The following is an 11,464-nucleotide window of genomic DNA, read 5'->3' on the forward strand; positions in this document are numbered from 1 at the left end:
TGTGAAAATAAAATCAAGAGATTCTCGTGAAACTCGCAAGGCCACGGTCTATAACAAACCGGATATGATAAGAAAGGGACGCGAATAGCGAAATTGAAAGATTCAAACGACATTTACGTCAATTTCCTCTCATAATTTTATTGGCAATTTGTGGACCATTACGGACCGAGTAGATCACGCAGCTGCTTGTCACTTTCCGGCGCTTTTCGATGACATAAGGGTTACGCGTAGCGGGCTAACCAAATCTTTGCCTCGCGAAATTACAATGAATCGATATAGGTCCCAGATAGGAGGGAGCTTCGCACTAGGGCGTATCGATAATCGAGTTTCTATACTATTTCAAATGCTCCAGCGACTATATATGTTATGTCGAAATTTTAATCGTGCCCATCAGCGAAACACACGCGTTACCCTATCCCTTTTATTATTATTATATATAATTCTCCATGCATATACCTGTTTCTCTTGGTACGAATAAATAGGAACTTAAGGAAAGAATATGTGGCAGGTGATCCGGCATATTTTACTCGGAGATGTTGGACTTATTCCTTTACGGTGGATTTCGCGAGATTTTCCACGCGGACTGTACGCGGCATGCCCACAGCGTCGGTCGCTTGAAAGTCGAGCACATCATTTTATCTCCATGATAAATACGCTACATTTTATGCGCATTATTTTGCACCCCTCTCTTGCGAGTGCGACCACCCCCGTACTGCGTATAGAGAGAAACTTCACCCCTCACCATGCATGCACACTCGTCTCGCAAACGTTCCACCGGCGGCGGTGCATGCATACGTGTGCAGCTTGTATCTCTCTGCTTGCTTGCTCTCCCCCCCCCCCTTTCCCTTGTTTCCTCTCCCTCCCTCTTGCATTCTATCGTGTGTGCGAAACTCTCGATCCTTCTCTATCTTACTCCCCACTGCAGTGTCCCATCGCGCGCCGATCCATCCGTCCGTTCGAGCGACGGCGGACTGACCGGCCGTCGACCACCACCACAGTTACCACTACCACTACCATCGCGCCACCCCTGCTCTCAGGCCATCTTTTTTAATGTTAGGCAGTTATAGCCGAGCGCAGCGGGGAAGAAAGAGCGCGCGCGCACGATCGAAAAAAAAGACTTAGGTCAATTTTTATCACACAAACTGGCCGACCGAGCGGCCCCCATAAAAAATGCCTCTTTACGTATGGCGATTGGTCCACAACGGGCTTCGGGGGTAATGTCGGATCGGGCTGATCCCCTTCCAGCCCTCCCCGGTTGTCCGATCATCCATCTCTCTCGCGGTTCGCGAGCCCACTTTTTTCTCCCGGCTCGCTCTACCTCCCTCTCTCGCGCGCGCTCTACACAAATTCGAGATTCGTCCGACTCTCCGCTCTCTCTCTCTCTCTCCCTCTCTTACTCCCCGTGGTGGTCCACTACCCAGCCACCCCCAATCTAAAGCACACTGTCCCTTTCTGGCTTGGATTCTTTTTCGACGCGTGGAAAAAATGCGCGCCGCCCGTCGATTGGTCGAGGGGACAGATGACGTAGTGAGCGACGTGCCACCCCCGGGGGTGGGGATGCACGCGAGACGGTGGTGAGAGGACACTTCGGGGCGGCGCGGGGGGAGGGGGAGGGTAACGGGGGGTGCACACGAAGAGAGCCGCATATATATCGGCCCGGCCGGGGAGAGAGCCGAATTGGATGGAAATATCATTACATCGGGGAAAGCCTCTGGAAGCTCGGAGCAAGAAAATAAAAGCTACGAATTTCACGCATTCCAGCTCTGCGCTGGGCTAACGTCTTGGTCGATCCAGCGATCTCTCGCGGCAGCCGTGCGATGACAGGAGCGAATAAGGAATAATATAAAAGGATTAAGCCTGCAGTACATCGGGTTAATGGGGGATTTAATTTTGCGAAAAGTTTGACATATCGGGTAGAGTTATGGGGGAGGGGAGGGGGGGGGGAAGCGAAGCAAAGAAAGGGGAAGAAAAGAGCGATTGCAGAGGCTGCGTGGATATAAAGCGGGATTGTTACGTAGCTTTGTTTAGCGCGCGAGTCCCGATATGACATGATCAGCGCATTAGCCCCGCTCACATTTTTTCCCCAGCGCGCTTCTCTTTTGGTCGGCGCCTGCCTGGGATGCGTTTTTATCGATTGGTGAGACTCCCGCACCCCAATGTGTCGTGTAACTGTATGTCCAGCAGCGCACACACCCACACTCACCCTTTCCCACTATCATCCATTCAGCCGCGAGGGACTCGGCGTAAAAAGCATCGATAAAGAATCATACAGATTGCCATGTCCCTCTTTTTCAACCTTCTCGGCCTTCGAGACACCAAACACGCGAACCTGCGGACACGCGCGGAAAACGATGAAAATCCTTGCGCCTCTGCTCCTATATACACAGATACTATATATATAAATATATGTATATATATATATATGTGTGTAGAAAACTATATACAGCAACCGCAACTTTATTCCGTTGTTTTCTCTTTTCTTCCTCGTTGTTCCACTCTTTTTCCTCTGTTTTTCCACTTTTTCTTTTTTTCCTTTCAGCAGATGCAAAATTTGTGTCGTTGGAAAAACGTAGGCGCGTTAAACGAGAAGGAAAAAACTAATGTGGGAGTGTAAAAATAGAATGAATAAAAGGGAGGATGGCTTGATGGTTGCGAGAGAGAGTTGACTTTGGCGGCGCGAACTCTCTCACTTATAATAATGCTTTTAGCGAAGCGGTACGTGGCCGTGGCAAGTAAAGATGGCTTTTTACAGAGGGGTGCGACAAACACCGCTCGGAATAATCACTGGCATGCTAATGTGTCCCGAGAAGCCCGCGGGAGCCGAATCCGCCAATTTCGCGTACGCGCTTCAAAAACGCTACCCTTTTTGCAAGCATCCCGTCCATCCAACAGGACGAATTTTTTAAAACCAATTTAAATTTACCACCGGGCTGTAAAAGGTAGATAATAAGTTTTATGGACCGTGCCCATCGACCATCTGCGATCCGTCATAGGCCGCCGTCGCCGCCGCGCCACGCCGTCGCTACTCGCAACTCGCTACACTACTACCTTTCGCTGCCAATACTTTTCCGCGTATAACGCGCCATTACATCCAAGCGCAACTTCCGTTACTGTCAATGCACTTCGATAGGGAAATTGCAGGTCTCCTCTGTCCTCTACCAGTATTAGCCATGCGCTACCGTAAAAAAGAACTAGAATCACCGACACCCGCTGACCCTCGCGCCACATTTTTTACCGCGCGTATCTATATATTTCTCCTCCCCCTGCTCCAAACAAAATTATATTTTTCCATCGTGACAGGCCAGTCGCCTTTGGTTATAGATGGAGATTATTCTCCGAGGATAATTATTCTAATAATTTTTCAAACCCGCAGCGTGCGATACGTACGTCGAAGGAACCGAGATTCGACGTTTTTTCCGGCTCTCGCGGGGTTCAGATATATATATACATGTAAGCTTGAACGGGAAAGAAATTGTCCGTGGCAGTCGTGCGCCGGAGTCTAAATCGCTGCGGGGCTGTAAAAAAAGAATATTGGCGTGGGAGTACCTGTGAGATGCCAGCGCGAAGGATCGGCCGGTGGAGAAAGAGTGGGAAATCCTGATGGGGGGAGTGGGGAAGGCCGGCTTTTATCGCTCACGGAAGTGCCAAACACCTGTGGAATAACTCCGCAACGACCAAGTACATCGTCGCTCCAAGAAAAACGAAAGTATTTAGCCGCAAGATCCACTTTTATTCCCCTTTCCTGCTACCCCACTTTGCCTCCGCCTGGAATCCCGTCGCAACTACCTCCAACTTTTATCCCGATAAATTTCTCGCGCACGAAACATCTCGCACCCTATTATCAAAATTATTCCAATTGATCATCCATTAAAACAGCCATTCTACCTGCCTTCGTCTAAGCATTTATTCTTCAGCCAATACTTTTTATTGCTCGATAAATCGATTTTGGTCCGGCATCCGCATGCCTGCAATAACCTCGTACGTCATCCCTCATCAAAGCCATCGGCTATAACCAAACTACTGGATAAACGTCTCCTTCCTTATCATTCGGACATGTCCTTCCTAAAGAATTTCTCCGCAGGTCCTTACGATTCGGTATGCTTGATCTAGGTTAAGAAATAAAAAAAATCAATTCTCTATTTCCGTTAATTTTAAATAAACCACAAGACTGTATATAGTGAGCTTGACATTAATTTATATAGAGGTGGTATGGTAATCGATTGTAAAATTAAATGCGATACTGGCTTAAAGATTTCGCGTGGCGAGTGGGCGAAAGAGAGAGAGAGAGAGAGAGACAGAGAGGGGGGGGGTGGTAGAGGTCTCCCCTTGGCCCTTCTAGAGTGGCTGTCGGCTGGTAGGCATGGCAACAGAAGCTGAAGCTCATAATGATCTTGGAGCGGAGCAAGCCGAAGCCGAAGAGGTCCGGCAGATGCAGACACCCTTCTCGCTGACCCGACACACTGTAAAGCCAGCCGCAAATGCCCACAAACGCCTGGTAGCCGCGACAGCCAGGCCACTGGGGAGTGATAGTGAGAGAGAGAGAGAGAGAGAGAGAGAGAGACGGAGAGAAAGACATCTTGCTCTCTGCTCGACTCAGCTTGTCTTATTACAATAAAGTTACTAGCAAACTTCCAAGGCCGCAATGTTGATGAAGCTTCTCGACCAGTACACGCTTCGCTCGATCCAACGCGATAACGCTTAAATACAAGAGCGAAACAAATTTTGCGTCATCGAAACACTCGCGGAGAATCCCTGCTAGTGGGTATAAGTGGACTTTTATTTTCTCGCTACTGCAGCTCTGGTTTACATGCATTTCACATTGAGCGTCTAACGAGATGAGCAAGGAATTTGCTCGGAGCTCGGCCGAGTGCACCCGAATTAAGAGAGGGCGCGCTAAGCGAATTGCTTTTCGTAGGATTTGCGAGGCTCGCGGTGAAAATAGAAAAAAGCGAAAAAATAAACTTTAACTCGATCTGTAGCGATAGAGAGAGAAAGAAGGAGAGAAAGAGAGGAGCGACGAAAGGACGCGCGTTTCACTGGTTGCAGGCCTATCAATTTTTCAACAGCAATTCTCATTTCGGCGAAATTTTATACGGTAACACGAAAATAGGAGCGTTCTCACCTTTGTCCGCTCACTATTTACCTAGGTCCTTCTCTCTCTTTTCCTCTCTACCTCCCCCCCCCCCCCTTCAAAATTCTGACCAGAGTAGCGGTAGTGGCGTGCTGAAATGCAAAACGTATTCATTTCGACGTGGCTGCATTCGTAATATCCTGCGCATTCTGCTATTTTAATTAGCGACGTAACTATAAAAATTACAGCGTGCACCAAACGCGCTATCGTTGAGATTAAATTAAGTCGCCACGCATTTGTGATCTCTATAAAAGTTAACTTGCAGAGGGAAGAGTATACGACGCGTCGCGATTATGTATATACCATAGGTATTTATAGGAACATTACAATGGCCCAATCTACTCTAATTAAAATTACTCCCAGCCGATACGAACAAATGATTTTACCTTCTTAATCATTTCGCCATTCATCGGGCATGAAAGCGTCTTGATTTTAAGTGCAGCCTGTAATAATTTCTAATAACCAAGCACTCCGCTGCAGGCCCTGTTATTATTCGTTCGAGCCCGATCATTTCTCACCCACTTATGCAAATGTTCCCCCGATTTAATTTTAGCCTCCTCACCCTGATTTTTATCTGGAGGATGACGAGCCCCCATTAAAACAAATACAATGGTGTAATTAAGTAGCAGAGGAATTCTCAAAAATTCTGAAAATAAAAAATACATTGTATGAAAGGAAAAAGAAAAACAGAAGAAACCAAAAAGGAAATATAATGCTTCATAACCGAACGTCAAAATCTGTCATATTATAAATTGAATTTTAGGTGGAAAAAGGACGTACTAGGAGAAATTTACTTCTCCTTTCATATACACTTCACTTTTTTCTATCACATACGCGCCGAATTTCGCATTCTTTTGAACACTTCGGAACCACGCGGAGATTGAATCTATTTGACGTATTGATAATATAAAAGCTCGTGGAAAGAACTGATTTTTCATAAGTCAGTAACTATATATATATAGTTGTTACTATATAGTCTCCTATGGTAAAAGTATTTCTAAAATAATACATTTAGGTGAAAACGCTATAGCTAACCTATATACAGGGTGATTCAAACAAAGCCTTATACGGGAAAATCTACAAAATGGCTCGAACAATATGATTCATTAATATGTCAATTTTCCCAACACGATGTGTCCTTTTATGTGAACTTATTTTCATTTTCCACCATCACATATTTTGGGCCGAGAGAGGCGGCAATTTCGTAGGTTTAAATAGCAAACCCCTAACCTTTATTTCATGGATAGGTTCTACGGTCAAAGATTACTTTATTTACTTGAATTTTTTTTTCTGAAATCATTACTTTTCTTACTTTAGTCTTTCAAAATATTTCAATGCATGATACTTTATTCATTTAACACTAGATTGGTGGAATGAATCAATTCGAATTATTTACGATTTTATTATTTATATTTGGAAAAACTAAAATAATTATTTTAAACTCACACACACATAGATTTTAGCTTTTAATAAAATTACGAAATATTTAGGGTAAATACCAATTCCTTGCTCTTTTAACCCTTCAACTATGAAAACCACACGTATTGTACCTTTTCTGACGGAAGACAGTCAGGTTGACCCGCTCCGGCAATAATCTAGTTTTATATCTAGGCAAATAGTCGAATTCATCTACTGCGGAACAAGATTTAAATTGCAAACAATAGTTGTACACAAGTACAATGGTGACAGGTAGTAAGAGTTCGATGAGAATGTGCAAATCACATTATTCACATGCTAGTAACAACGGAAGAACCTGCACCATCTCATCGAACATACTACCTATCACCCTTGTACTTGTATATTTGCAGTTTAAATCTTGTTCCGCAGTAGACGAAATCGACTATTAGTCTAGATATAACATTAGGTTATTGCCCGAGCGAGTCAACCTGACAGTCTTCCGTTCGAATAGATGGAATACTTGTGGATTTCGTAACTGAATGGTTAAGAGAGGAAGGTATTGATATTTATTCTAAACATTTCGTGATTTCATTGGAAGCTAAAACCTATGTTTAAATAATATTATAGTTTTTCTAGATATAAACAATAAAATCATAAAGAAGTTGAATTTACTCGTTCCAATAATCGTGTCTTAAATGCATCAAGTATCGTGATTTAAAAACTTTTGAAGGACTAAAGTATATAAGAAACTTAATGATCTTAGAAAAAAATTCAAGCAAATAAACTAGCTTCTTTTTAGACGTAGGACTGTACATTTATGAAAAAAAGTTTAGGGGGTGCTATTTAAACATACGAAGTTGGTGCCTCTCCCGTCCCAAAATATGTGATGGCAGGAAATGAAAATAATCTCACATGGAAGAGCACACCGATTTGAGAAAAATGAGATATCAATGATTTAAACTAATCGAGCCATTTTAGAGATTTGTCCCTGTAATGCTTTGTTGGAGCCACCCTGTATATGAAAGAAAAATAAGGATTGAAGAGAAGACTCGAGTAGTATATAGGTGGATATACTGTAATGAGAAAGGATGAAATGTAGATGAGGGAATATAGTGTGAATAATTAGCAAGCGTGTATTGGAGATTGGGAAAGGATAGTAGGTTGGGGTCTGCTCTTCAACTGGTCTGGAAATCGAACAGTTCCATTTCCATTGGCGTGTTATCCCGTCCTCATTATGCTAAACAGGAGAATCGATAGAATTAGGACTACCGCTGGGCTCTTATGGGTCGAGCAGCCATGCTTCTGTCGATTTGCGCAGCACCCTTTCTCGCTCTCGCCCCAATCGCCACAATCAGTATGCAAAGTCCGGCTCCCTCCGATGTTGCTGATTTTCTGCAGCGCCAAACTCGATTTCGCCTCACCAATCAATCGGAAAACTAAAAACTCCTCGATTCATTATTCCATCGAGTCCCAACGGTATATATCTCGCGTCAGCCAGCCAACCAACCATACCTCCCCCACCAATCCCCCGCCCCATCCATCCAGCTATATTTATATTTCGAGTTAAGTCGACGAACCGCGCGCTTTTTATCCCAACGCCTGCTAGACTCTCGCATTAAACGCTTTAAGACTGAAAATGTCCAATTTATCATCTCTCTCCTCGCACTCTCCTCTTCGCTCCTTCGCTCCCCAGCGAAGCAGCCTAAATTCTTGTATAACCGATGCGCATAAATTGCAAGAAATATTGAAGTAACATTATACCGCTCGACAATACGTGAAAGGGATCCGGGAATAGATCATAATGGAATTTTAATACTATTTTTACGTCTTCCCTCGTACGCGCCTGGATATAGCCCCCGTGAGGAAACCCGGCCATCCTGAAGCCTGATCGTTCACTGCGAAAGTTTTGATAGAGAGAGAGAGAGAGAGAGAGAGAGAGAGAGAGAGAGAGATTGGTATTAGAAGACAAGAAGGTAGAGGGGAAAATTTCAACGGTATACGAATATTTCAAAATGTTCTATTGTAATAAAAAATAATTGGAACCAGAGATAAAAATGAGAAAATCACTCTGACCGGTTTTGTTTGCTAGAGGTATGCATGCAGAAAGGGGTCGCTACCAGCCAATTCTTTCTCGTCCATATCGGTTAAGCTATTCGGGATGCGCGGAATAAATAATATATGGCAAAAGAGTAACGAATGATCCGGAAGGTATCGTTTCTCATGGAGCTCGATTGCAGATCCAGATCTCTGGCAGCGTCAGGGCGCAATAACAGCTAGAAAGCGCCGCGTTAAAACCGGATGTGGCTCAGCGATCCTCTGCGAAGTAACGATCAATATCGAACGGCGGAGCGCGTATCCAACGATTTCAATCAGCTTTTTTATGCCATAAGCTAACATGTACGTCGGCGTATCGCGTGATGGCAGCTCGTAGCTCGCTGATGACTGCATGAAGAATTTTTGCCGGTGATTAATTCGCTTGGCTTAAAAAAGTTTCAAAAAGTCTACGTGTGTATGAGAGTGGAGGAAGAGAGAGAGAGAGAAAGGGCGAAGGGAGAGGGGTTGCAATAGGCGAGAGTACAGGGGAAAGGGTTAGGTTTGCGGAAAGGGGTTAATCGACAGTTACGTCAATGGGATCAGTGGTCATTCCTACGATGATGGCCAGTGCAGGAATCGGCGTGACGCGGCAACGTCTCGATGTACGCTCGAGGTCGTCCATAAATACCTGTGGAGATGGAGGAAGCCACGTAGGATGGTAGTAGAATCGAGTATAGCTGATGCGCGCAGGTTGGGGAAGGAGAGTGAAACAGCAATAGTGACGCAGTGGAGTAACAGCAATGGTAACTCTGGTGGTTGTGGTGGAGGTGCGGCAGGGCAGGCGTTTCGAGAGGCATTTGCATCCAAGTGCCGTCCGTTAGCAATCCTAGCCCAATAATCCCTGGCCCACGTCGTCCATCGACAGACGCTATCGGCTAATGACAAAACTACAGGCTCTGACAGAGCCGCATTGCCGGGTGTTGGACGTCGGTATCAAGTTGTTGCCGGTCCAGTTCGAACCCTCCAACTGCCTCTCTCTCTCCCTCTAGCGCTGGTCGAATGATAATTTGCGAGCCCTACTCTCGCTCTACCTATACTATACCTACACCAGCCCACCCCACCCCACTCCACCCTGACCAGCGTTGCTGTGCCGTTTCTCCATCTCGACCCCGTCTCTCCTCTCCCCCAACCGTCTCCCTTCGCTATCCCTCTTCAGCACCACCCTCTCTTTCCACCACACGCGCGTGTCCACCCTTTGATTACGTCATACCCCTCGCACCCCCAGCCCCAATCCTCTAATTATATTCACTCGGCGCTCCGCCGGCTCCAGGGGGTCCAATTCCGTTCACCTTTCATTACGAACTCGCTACGATTCCACCGATCGAACCAGCTGCGTTTTTCTCTCTGTCGCCGCGTTTCTCTCTCTCTCTCTCGCTCACTCGCATACGCGTGCACACAGACGCAAGCACGAACGCACACACTTACCTTTATTCGCCCGTAGCTATTCTCTCTCTCTCTCTCTATCTCTCCCGCTACCTATAGAGCTCCGCTATATACCGGACGGTACTTGGGAATTTCCGCGTGCGTGCTAACCGTCGTCGGATTATCGAGGATAAATTAAGTTCTGCCATAATCGAGTCAATCGCGTATTGAAAGGTAAAGTTACCGTGTATATTGTACCCTCCTGGAAAGAAGGAAATTTATAACCTTAAATCGGGAAATACTGTTGGAAGGTTTGATAAAATCGAGGAGAATTTCATCACTGCGCTGATCTCCTTTATGCTCATCGCTGTATACTTGGCAAATTTTTAAATAAGTCATATTTGAGATATTCCGGGAGGGGGGGCAGTAAGCAGTGGCTCGCATGCTTTTCAGCGCTTAGCCTTAGTAATATTCAAAGGAGGGGGCGTTTCCGCGACAGATACAACGTATTTCAACATTGGATGAGCTAGACGCGTTGATTATAAACTAATAGACGTTGAAATATAGAGATATTATACGAGGCGCAAGTGGTTATTACTTCATAATTTCGTGAAAATTATTAAGGAAGGAAGCGGCAGGCTGCTCGCATAAGAAAGCTTAGATATGTTATCGTCGGAAGATTTATCGGTTTGTGCCTCGAGTTTTGGAATTTACTTGGAAAAGTAGTACATGTGTATTAGAAATGATAATTTTAGCTCGAACTGGTATTGTACGAATTCTGAGAAGATGCGAGAGCTTCCGACAAGGAGAATGTGCAGGAAATTCTGGTAGACGGCTTATAGCTAGAGAACTGGAGCTCCATTATTACTCGTCAATTAGCGATGATTAAAATATTTGGGCATCTTGCGTGCATCTGGAATATTAATATACAAGTGATCCGAGTAAGCAGGATGAGAGACGCGCAAGGATGAAAATTACGTTGGAAGATCGGAAGGAAACTTCACGCGTTCTCTCTCTCTCTCTCTCCCTCTTTCAACTCACTTTTCTCTTCTTCATTGATTAAATAATCCCGCGGAAGCTTCCGATAATGACTTATTTATTACGCCAATTATTTCCAGCCTATTAGTCGTGCTAACGCTACCAGATATCACTCCCATCGTAAATTTCATTAAAATTACCTGACAATCGTCGTTAATTGCATATTTATACGCGCGGTTAGTTAGTCAGTTGGTTAGTTTTATGGTGACGTACGGACCATTCACGTATAACATGTGGTCGAGCGGTGAAAACGCGCACACACTGATCTATCACGGTTAATAATTAGTCTGAGACGAAATTTCTGTAAAATCCGCGCGGGTCCTCGTTATTCTGCGCGATAATTTCGTTGGATCATTGAATCTTTAAAGTTTTCTATTATCGTTGAACGGTTAGCGGAATGAAAACCTGGCTTAAATCACACTGGCGTTCTAAGATCAAATG

This window comes from Prorops nasuta, unplaced genomic scaffold (genome assembly GCF_024137725.1).
Source record: "Prorops nasuta isolate Cenicafe-Biocafe unplaced genomic scaffold, Cenicafe_Pnas_1.2 PNAS00005, whole genome shotgun sequence".
Lineage (NCBI taxonomy): Eukaryota > Metazoa > Arthropoda > Insecta > Hymenoptera > Bethylidae > Prorops > Prorops nasuta.